Source organism: Benincasa hispida, unplaced genomic scaffold (genome assembly GCF_027475165.1).
Source record: "Benincasa hispida cultivar pf3 unplaced genomic scaffold, pf3_genome.v1.1 HicScf1425, whole genome shotgun sequence".
In the NCBI taxonomy this organism is placed as follows: domain Eukaryota; kingdom Viridiplantae; phylum Streptophyta; class Magnoliopsida; order Cucurbitales; family Cucurbitaceae; genus Benincasa; species Benincasa hispida.
The window spans coordinates 29,905-41,351 of NW_028325771.1; the positions used below are offsets into that span (position 1 = coordinate 29,905).

General features: G+C 29.6%; 1 long non-coding RNA gene across 1 annotated transcript; it reads left to right on the plus strand.

The window, feature by feature from the left end:
- The first annotated feature begins 2,938 nt into the window (after positions 1 to 2,938).
- LOC150031195 (uncharacterized) lies at positions 2,939 to 6,693 on the plus strand. The gene is made up of 2 exons (XR_016526103.1): positions 2,939 to 3,020; positions 6,427 to 6,693. It is a non-coding gene; the product is annotated as an uncharacterized LOC150031195 (long non-coding RNA).
- The last annotated feature ends 4,754 nt before the right edge of the window (positions 6,694 to 11,447 follow it).

The following is an 11,447-nucleotide window of genomic DNA, read 5'->3' on the forward strand; positions in this document are numbered from 1 at the left end:
TAAAATTTCACTCCATAGTTATTTCAAATTAATTAAGAGACAGTGACCAATGATTGGGAGTGAGTATTTAATGAAATATTGAACGTGTAAAAGCTTGAGAGCTGGGGACCAAATTGAAATAAAGTTCAAACCTTAAGGGTAAAATTGTAACATTTTGACACGGGATTAAATTGAAACTAAATTCAAAATTTAAGAATTAAATGTGTAACATCTTTTAAACTTGAGAGTCGAATAGAAATTAGATCCATAGGGACCAAAAAGATATTTTTCCCAAAATTTAAAAAAAAGTTATTCTCACTTCAATTTTTTCTTTCAAGATGCCAAATTTAAAATATTATTCCTCTTCGTTTATTTCTCATTTTAAAGAAAACATTCCTAAACTATTTTCAAAATATTTTCTGACAAGTCTCTTCAAATTTGTTTTCAAAATATTTTGTTTCAAGATCACTTTCTATTTTTTTTTTTTGTTTCGAGGGATTTTCAAAATGACGAGAGTGATTTTGAAAATGACGAAAGTGATTTGGAAAATTTTAATCACTCCCTACTCTCTCTTAATCATCTCAGGTATGGATCAGTTTGCTAGTTTTGCACATAAATATTTAACACATTTCTTGTTCACTACTTTTCTTTTAGGAAAAAAAAAAAAAACTGTAGATAACTTCCTCAACGTATGTTATGATCTTTGATCCTATTATTATTTGGTACATGTTAAAACTATAAGATATTTATGGATGTGGTCATTCTTTTTTTCACTTTTATATGATATATTGGTTTGTTACTTTTTTTTTATTTATACACTAACGTCATTTTTAGGTGAATGCTTTTATATATTGTCTTACATGTTTTATTTTTTTCTTTCGTACGTTTGATTTGATTTTATTAGCCTTCTGTCTTTGTTGTCTCTCTTTCATCGACATTTATGTGAGTTGTTTTAGTTTATTTTGCTTTCTGTATGTTAGTTTTGTACAAAATATTTAATGCATTTCTTGTTGTTGACTACTTTGGATAACACTTCTTGGATGGTAAGAGATGGGTTGATTTATTTTTCTATTATCAGAGCTGAATTCTATTATTGATTGTATTTTGTGTGTCATTTATTTTAGGGTTAAATGACAAATCTGCTGATAATATTTACAAGTAATAGAAAAATATCAGAGTCTATATGCGCTATTTCACGATGGACCACTATCTGACAAATACTGGTCTATCACGATCTAACATAGATAGACAGTGAAATTTTGCTATATTCGTAATTACTTTGGTTGGTTTTTGTATATTTGAAAACAAAATTAATTATATTTAATTTTTAAAATCAAATGTAGAATTATGCTGAAAATATTAACAAATAAAAGCAAAATATCACCGTCTATCTGTGATAGATCGCCATAGACTATTATCTGACAGATATTAGTTTATCGCGATCTATCGCGGTCTATCACAGATAGACAGTGAAAATTTGTTATATTTGTGAATATTTTGTTTCATTTTTCTATATTTGAAAACGCCATTTATTTTATTTATGTTTTAAATCAAATGTAGATTTTCTTTATAATTTGGGGTGAAAAAGTTTATACCTTCTTTTCTCTATCTATTTTTGTGACGGTTTTTGTTTCCTCGTATTGGTACATTGATTTTGACGATGTTTGTCCTTATGTTTTCTTTTTCTTCGGTGTTTTGTTTGTTTGACGATTGTAGATTATTTTCTGTCTTTAGTTCTTAGTTTTGTTTTTTTTGTTGGTTTTTATTTTATTTATTTATTGATTATATTTCTATGGAATTATCATTTCTTTGTAATGGATGGTTCAATTATTTCTTCATCCTGTGCAGTCCTATTTAATTTGATTTTTACTTATTTTTTATTTTATAGGATTTATTTTGGTAAATTGTTTTTCTACTTTTGCACCATGGGTTTTTGTTTTTTTAGCTTATTTTTTTCTTTTCAATGAAATGTTCAATTTTTTCTTCTAGAATTTATTTTGATACATTGTTCTTCCTCTATTTGCACTATGGGTTCTAATTTTGTGACCTTTCTCTATTAAATTCCACAAAAGTGTCAAAAATGATTATACTTATTTGGTCCTATTTTATTTATTTTTGCACCAAATGTTGAATTATTTTCACGGTGGTTGGTTTAATTTGTTTTTTGTGAGACATTCTTTTAGTTTTATTTTATTTTGTACCCATGGTTAATTTTATTGCGCTCTCTCTCTTTATTGTCCCTCTTTTATCGACATTTATGTGATGTTGTTTTAGTTTATTTTGTTCGTTGTAGGTACATTACTTTTCTAATGCTGTGTTATTTGTTCAAGTTTTATGTATTTTTTTCTCTTTTCTATTTCATCGATTTTATGTCTCTTTTAATTTATTACTCTTTAGTTTTAGTTTTTGTATATTATTTTTGTAAACAATATTAATTTGTTAGTTTTGTAAGGAATATTTAATGCATTTCTTGGTTGACTACTTTGGATAACACTTTTTGTATGGTAAGAGAAGGGTGGTAATAGGTAACCAAGTTTTCTTCTTCTTCTTCTTCTTCTTCTTCTTCTTCTTCTTCGTCAGCGTTAATTAATCGTTTTAATTACCTTCTTCTTCTTTGTTAATCTTCTGGTTAGTTTTATTCTTCCTTGTGGTTTAGGGTTTTTTCTATTGGCCTTTTTTACATCTTCATGATCATCATCTAGAAGCTAGCAATTTGAGTGAGAAATGGTTAGTTTTTAAATTTATTCCTCAATTACTTTTTAATTATGGACTAATCAGTTTTCTAATGTTGAACTAATTCTCTAATTAGGCATACTTTGTGGAAGCCAAATTGCAGAACAAATTAAGGAACATCACATATATCTAATCTAGGTTTGTATGAAGTGTGCCTAATTATGTGCACGAAATTACTAGACCTTGTTTATTATGATTCTAATTACTTTTAGGGTTTTCTAATTTCAGATTAAATATTATTGGGCTTTTTGGACCAAGGTGGGATTCATGCACAAACAAACCCCAATTCTCAACTTCTGCTACATCAGGTTTTTTTCTATTTCATTCTTCTTTTTTCAATATATTCTGGAATTTGCTCAAGTTTTGCAAGTCTTGTAAAAACTCTTAGTCAAAATATTTTCTCAAGTTTTGGAAGAAGTGGTTTCTTTAAAAGTTTCAAAATTTTCTTACCAAAACATTTTCTCAAACGTTTTTCTTCCTTTTATTTCAAAAAGTCCCCTTCAAATTATCTTTTCAAACTTTTTTCTCAAACCTTTTTCTCTTTAACTTCTCGTATTAAAATATTCTGCTAAAAATTTTAGGAAAAATATTCTTTTGGTCTATATGTGGTTGGTCTAGTTTCTATTTGGTCCCCATGTTTCAAAATGTTCCACATTTCGTCATAAAGTTTTGGGTGTGGTTTCAATTGTGTCTCTAGGTTGATAAATATAACAATTTTACCCTTGACATTTGAGTTTGTTTCGATTTGGTTTCTATATTTCAAGATCTTCACTTTTAACCACGATCTTTTACTAAATACTCATTTTGTTGTCCATAGTGTCTTTGTATAACATAAATTTAAAATTATTAATATAATTATAATCAATTAAGCTTCACTATTTTTCACCATATTTAAAATTTTACTCCATAGTTATTTCAAATTAATTAAGAGACAGTGACCAATGATTGGGAGTGAGTATTTAATGAAATATTGAAATTGAACGTGTAAAAGCTTGAGAGCTGGGGACCAAATTAAAATAAAGTTCAAACCTTAAGGGTAAAATTGTAACATTTTGACACGTGATTAAATTGAAACTAAATTCAAAATTTAAGAATTAAATGTGTAACATCTTTTAAACTTGAGAGTCGAATAGAAATTAGATCCATAGGGACCAAAAAGATATTTTTCCCAAAATTTTAAAAAAAGTTATTTTCACTTCAATTTTTTCTTTCAAGATGCCAAATTGAAAATATTATTCCTCTTCGTTTATTTCTCATTTTAAAGAAAACATTCCTAAACTATTTTCAAAATATTTTCTGACAAGTCTCTTCAAATTTGTTTTCAATAAATATTTGTTTCAAGATTCTATTTCACAATTTTTTTTTGTTTCGAGGGATTTTGAAAATGACGAGAGTGATTTTGAAAATGACGAAAGTGATTTGGTAAATTTTAATCACTCCCTACTCTCTCTTAATCATCTCAGGTATGGATCAGTTTGCTAGTTTTGCACATAAATATTTAACACATTTCTTGTTCACTACTTTTCTTTTAGGGGAAAAAAAAAAAAAAAAACTGTAGTTAACTTCCTTCAAGTTATGTTTTGATATTTGATCCTATTATTATTTTGTACATGTCTATATTCTAATGAAATATGGATTGCTGTTCTTTGTCTCTTTTTTTTTTTTTTCAATTTATATGTTTTAATCGGTTTGTTACTTTTTTTTTTTATTTATATACAATTAACGTCATCTTCTTAGCGTGAATGCTTTTGTTATATTGTCTTACATGTTTTATTTTTTTTTTTTGTACGTTTGATTTTGTTTTTAGTAGCCTTCTGCGTTGTTGTCTCTCTCTGCATCGACTTTATGTGAAGTTGTTAGTTTTTTTTGCATTTTTGTTAGGTTAGGTGCTTGTACATAATTATTTAATGCTGGTATTGTTGTTGACTACTTTGATATAACTTCTGTTGATGGTAAGAGAATGGGTTGATTTATTTTTATATTATCTAGCGAGCTGTATTCTTAGTATTGATTGTATTTTGTGTGTCATTTTTTTTTAGGGGTTATAATGACAAATCTGCTGATAATATTTACAAGTAATAGCAAAATATCAGAGTCTATATGCGCTAGATCACGATAGACCACTATCTGACTGTCTATCACGATCTAACATAGATAGACAGTGAAATTTTGTTATATTCGTAAATACTTTGGTTGGTTTTTGTATATTTGAAAACAAAATTAATTATATTTATTTTTTAAAATCAAATGTAGAATTATGCTGAAAAATTTTAAATAACAAATAATAGCAATAATATCACCGTTCTATCTGTGTGATAGATCGCTATAGAATATTATCTGACAGATATTTGTTTATCGGCGATCTATCGCGGTCTATCGCAATTAGACAGTGAAAAATTTGTTGTAATATTTGTGAATATTTTGTTTATTTTTTCTATATTTGAAACGGTCATTTATTTTATTTTGTTTTTAAATCAATGTAGATTTTCTTTTTATAATTGGGGTGTGAAAAAGTGTATACCTTCTTTTTCTCTATCTATATTGTGACGGTTTTAGTTCCCTCGTATTTTGTACATTAGATTTTGACGACTGCTTGTCCTATATGTTTTCTTTTTTCTTCGGTGTTTTGATTTTGTTTGACAGATTGTAGATTATTTTTCTGTCTTTAGTTCTAGTTTTCTTTTTTTGTGGTTTTTATTTTATTTATTTATTTGGTTATATTTTAGAATTAATTTTTCTTTTTAATGGATGGTTCAATTATTTCTTCATCCTGTGCAGTCTAATTTAATTTAATTTTTACTTATTTTTTATTTTATAGGGTTTTATTTGGTAAATTGTTTTTCTACTTTTGCACCATGAGTTTTTTTTTTTTTTTAGCTTATTTTTTTCTTTTCAATGAAATGTTCAATTTTTTCTTCTAGAATTTATTTTGATACATTGTTCTTCCTCTATTTGCACTATGGGTTCTAATTTTGTGACCCTTTCTCTATTAAATTCCACAAAAATGTCAAAAATGATTATACTTATTTGGTCCTATTTTATTTATTTTTGCACCAAATGTTGAATTATTTTCACGGTGGTTGGTTTAATTTGTTCTTTGTGAGACATTCTTTTAGTTTTATTTTATTTTGTACCCATTGTTAATTTTATTGCGCTCTCTCTCTTTATTGTCCCTCTTTTATCGACATTTATGTGATGTTATTTTAGTTTATTTTGTTCGTTGTAGGTACATTACTTTTCTAATGTTGTGTTGTTTGTTCAAGTTTTATGTATTTTTTTCTCTTTTCTATTTCATCGACTTTATGTCTCTTTTAATTTATTACTCTTTAGTTTTTGTTTTTGTATATTATTTTTGTAAACAATATTAATTTGTTAGTTTTGTAGGGAATATTTAATGCATTTCTTGGTTGACTACTTTGGATAACACTTTTTGTATGGTAAGAGAAGGGTGGTTATTTTGATTGTGTTACTGTTACATATGAATTGGCACTTCTTTTTTCTGTATTCTGATCACACTATAGCACATTTCAATATGTGTGATATATTGAAGTTTCATTAACATTTGGCCTTTCATATGATTATATAAATGTGGTTATGGTTATAATATTAATTTTTCTCCTTAGATCAGAGTCTGCCTAAGGTTAAATTCTTAATCTCAGGCACATTACTTGTTAAGTTGAAGTTAAATTCTAAATCTTTCCAATTCTCCTGTAGTTGCTGGATGAGCTGAAGAAGAAGAATCCTGATAATGAAGTCCATCTCAACAACGTATATTACATCTCTTAATCTCTCAAACCCTCCCAAATTTGTAGACAAATAAAATTGTGTTGCCCTAACACGGAAGATTCGGTTGCCCTTGTAAAATCATAATCTTTGTATTACTTGTAATTTTTGTTTTCAAGGCTTGAATTATTGTACGACTTTTAAATTATAATTCTATAGTAGAATTTATGGATTAAATGTCATAGCCATATTGTTCGATGATGATGTGTCATGTTATACTTTTTTACCCAAAAAATGGATTTGGCAAGGGAACTTTTAAAAAACGGACAATAATTGATAAAACGGATAGATTTGGGCTTCAATGTCAGAAGAGTGCTTCATGTTAAAGAATTCTCATGGAGTTGTTGGTGCATTACCTCCTCCATGCCGCTCTGAAAGATGATATCTTTCGCCACTTTATGGAGCCAAAAAACCCTTTGCATTTGGGTACCTGACATCACATAGATAATAATACCATATTGAATGTCCAATCGTTTTAAACCTTATATTAAAAATCTAATGAATAGGGAGAGATAGTATGTGTAGCTAGTTACCCTTCGAAACCTTCAGTCTGTTAGGTCTGCATCTCTGAAACCTTAATGTCGGTTGCAACCGACAAGCTTTAATCACTAAAAACCTTTAATGTCGGTTGCAAATGACATTAAAGGTCTTTAATGTCGGTGGCAACCGACATTGGAGGCTATGTTATTGGTGTTATTGAAGTCCTTTAATGTCGGTTTAAAACCGACATTAAAGGAACCTGACATTAGAGGGCTCTAATAACACTATCTTTAATGTCGGTTGCCAATCGACATTAAAGCCCGAATTTCTTCTAGTGTATTATTATAAACTTTGTTTATGTAAACAGAATATTAGATAACAACAACAACAACAACAACAAGAAGTAATTATTATTATATAAATATAATTATATAATATATTCATTGGGGCGGGACAGGAAACCGGGGTGGGAACGAGGTCGGGGACGAGGATGAGGAATATTCCATCCCCGTCCCCATTTAACCAACGGAAAAAAAATTATCCCATTCCCCGTCTAATCGGGGATTTTTCGTCCCGTTCAAGGCGAGGGCCCCACAGGGTAAATGGATATCCCTAAGGAAGAGCATTGAAAAATTCAAAATTTACTTCAAATTATCACGTTGAACTTTAAATTTCATTAAGTTAGACTCATACGACATTTACCAAATCGTGATAAAATTTCATTGATGAATCAATTGTAACGAGTATGAATAGCAAATGTAATTGCATTTTTTTTTTTATCTTGTTACTATTACTGTTAGCTCTGAAGGTCAAACAGTAATGGTATCAGTAAAAGTGTCAAATTCATATTTTTTTTTCCTCTGGAACAATAATCATAACGATAACGGTAACGATACAACATAATTTCTAGATATAATTGAATTGAGCACACTCCATTTGTAAATTAGTTTACATTTTTTTATTACATATTTGAAAGTAGGCCCCATGTGTTAGTATGGACGCTTAACACAAGTAAACACACACCAAAAGATCAACTTTTCACATTATCATTGATTTATTACCTTTTCACTTAGATAGACATGAACTAAGTTGTAATTAATTTCTACAATTTATTCGTTGTTATTCCGTGTTCGTTACTAATTAAAAAGTTGTTAGGGTTTTTGAGGTGTCACATCCCATTACTTTCATTAAATTAGACATAGTTTCTTAGGTTGTTGCGTCCAACATTTGTACCATGTCTGCGACATTTTTTCATTACCTTTTTTTTAATATCAATTTACCCATTATTTATTTATTTATATATTATTTATTTCCAGTTAAAAACATAATGCTCTTTTGATCTCATTTTCTATTTTTTTTCAATTCTTTTTTTTAATTTCATTTTAGTTTGTCAAAGTATTTGTATAATATTAAATTTACTTTTAAGAATTTAAACTTTTGAATCAATCGATAATTATTTAAAATGATATTAGAATAGAAAGTCATGTATTCAAACTTTTTAAATGTTATCTCCTCCTAAATTAATATTCAAATTTCTAGGAAGTGTGTATTTATATTATATTAAAATTAATTTTACCTAGGAGCTTAAGCTTTTAGGTCAATCGGTCATCAATAAAAATTTTCTTTTTACTTCATCTTTTAATATACATTCGCCTATTATTTTCATTTTATTTTTTTTTTTAAAAAATAGGTTAATATATATAATTTTAATTTTTTTATTTTTCCAGCACATATTTTTATATTATTCGTTGATATTATGGTTCATCTAGTTGTTCATTTACCGAAGGAAGCCAAATTTGTTGGACTTGTCAATTATAGTTGGATGTATCCAATTAAGAGGTATGATTATTTTTAGATTTTTAATTAATCATTAAAGTATGTTATTGATCAAACCATTTCATAATATACACACACGTGTAGGAGTTTGAGAACACTGAAACAATATATAAGAAATAAAGTTTGTCCTGAAGGTTCAATTGCAGAAGCCTTTATAGCGAACGAATCATTGGCATTTGTTCAATGTACTTACATGGTATTGAAACAAAATTCAATAATACGGTTCGGAATGATGATACGATAGACTATAATACATCGAAAACTATTGGACATCTACCTATATTTTCACAAAAAGCATGTCCAATTGGTAGTTCACGTATGAAAAAACTATCAGGTGATGAATTACAAAAGGCTCATTGGTATGTCTTAAGCAATTGTGAAGCAGTAGATCCATACATGAGGTATGTACTTATGAACACTCTAAACTTCATTACCTTTTGTTTGATTGACTAATTGAATGAAATCAAACACGAAGATTTCCATGAGCAGCGGAAGGGATCGTTCCAAATTCCATTAAGATTAAACATAAAACAATTACAGTCTAAAAAGAAAACTAACAGGTCATGCATATACAGAAAATACAACATGTTAAACGATGATACAAGGGATAGAGGATGCATAAATTTGAAGAACCATTCTTCAAGAATCCATTGAACAGTCTACAACGCGTCCACAAACTGCAATACTCGAACGCAACGATCACCACACGAACAACGCGAATAACCAACAGCTCCTCGAACCCAATCGAATCAAACTCGATTCACGAACAGAGTAGCACACTACCACAAGTGTTACCTTGGTATTCTCGGTGTGAGAATCCAGGAGTTATGGGCTCTATATGATCTTGACTTGAGGAAGAGACTGTAGGTCTACAATTGAGTAGACGATCGAGCAAGTGGGATATAAGAAGCTGGTCTATCGTATAGACGATGTGTTCGATCCTTTAGTAAACGGCAACCTATTGCATAAACTATACTACTCAATCGTGTAGCAACGATTAGCTGATGACTATCGTATAGTCAACTCTACACGATCGTTTATCTTTGTCAACGCTATCGTTTAGTGAAACTCTTTCACTTGATAGCTTGTCTCTGTGAGAACTTTTCAAATGAGGCAGCTACTAGATTTAGGAAAACAATTTTCCTTTTTATCTCACGGTTACCATAAAACTTTCAATAACCTCCAACTCAATCGGTTATTAGAGAAAAAAAATTAATTATCATATAATTAATATATTATAAATAAATATGATAACCGACTTACCATATTATATTTATAACATATAATTTTAATATTTCATCTCATGAAACATACAAACTATAGTTCTTCTTCTATTTTATGGTGTACTTAATGTAAATCATATTTACATTAATTCCTCCACTTGATGTATCTCATACATCATATCAATTATATTATATATAATTGAATTTTTCTTGTTAATTTGAACACTTTAAATCAACCCCAAAATCTGATTCTCAACTTGAACCCATTGAGCTACTAAGAGGACCTTATGGACCTGTAGCTCGAAGCTCTAACGATACGTGAATAGCTGACTAAACTCTTTAGTCACGAGATTCACCATCCGTTAACTGTCGGGCACTCCATAAAGACCGACAGCTACACTTTTCTCACTACATATATATTTATGTGTCCATATTAACCAATCAATAGTGCGATAACCCTTCACAAATCGCTCGTAAGTACAGCTAGGCCAATTTACTGTTAGTTACATCTAACTCCTTCAGTACCACTGATTCCTCTAATGAACATTAAGTCATAGTCCTACTATGACTGAGTCCTCTATTCCAAAGAGAGGATGTGGCCACTATGTTCAAGACTCAGAATCAGCCTTTAAGGGTGTAATCTATCTACTTACCCCTGCTTTGGGGAAGAAGTGAATTCTGTTTTGTGTAACTGAGTTCTCAACTCCCCAATCAGACAAATCCCTAAAAAGGTAAGTTTGTTGAGTTGGCAATCTGGCCACTCTCACCCATACTAATCAAAGGACCGCCCTCATAGGGTTCTCAAAACACTCAGGATTAAGGTCATGTCACCTATGGTCATGTTAGTGAAATGTAAGTCTCAATTATCAATGGCGTTATATAAAGAGACTAATCATCTCGTGGTCCAGTCTTATATAAACTCTTTGTATAGGATACCCCCGCTCGCATGTTTCCACATGAATGGTCAGGATCAGACCATCTGTAGCACGTTATAACATTTGCAACTATTTACAAAACTGGCCATATCCGTAGTGTCACCAGGATAAGGTATCTCTCCTTTATCCTTATACTACTGACAAGATTATGTCCAATCACTAGAGGCACACCTTGCAAAGACAGAAGAACATATGGAGAGTGAACATCGAGAGAATGAAAGAAATAGAGCTGCTGTAGAAGAAGCGTTAGAAAGTCTAACATCAAAAATACGAGAGAAAATTTAGTCAAATGAATGAATTTTTAGAAAGAATCACTGAAGTATGTTCTTCTATTACTAAGGTAATTGCATTACTTCACTTATGTTCATAGTAGTCAAATTAGTGTAGTGATTTCATCAATTGATTGTGATTGGTGATGTAGTTTTGAATATTTTGTCTGTGTTGGGGGGAAGGGAACAATATTTATGTTTTGTTGTTG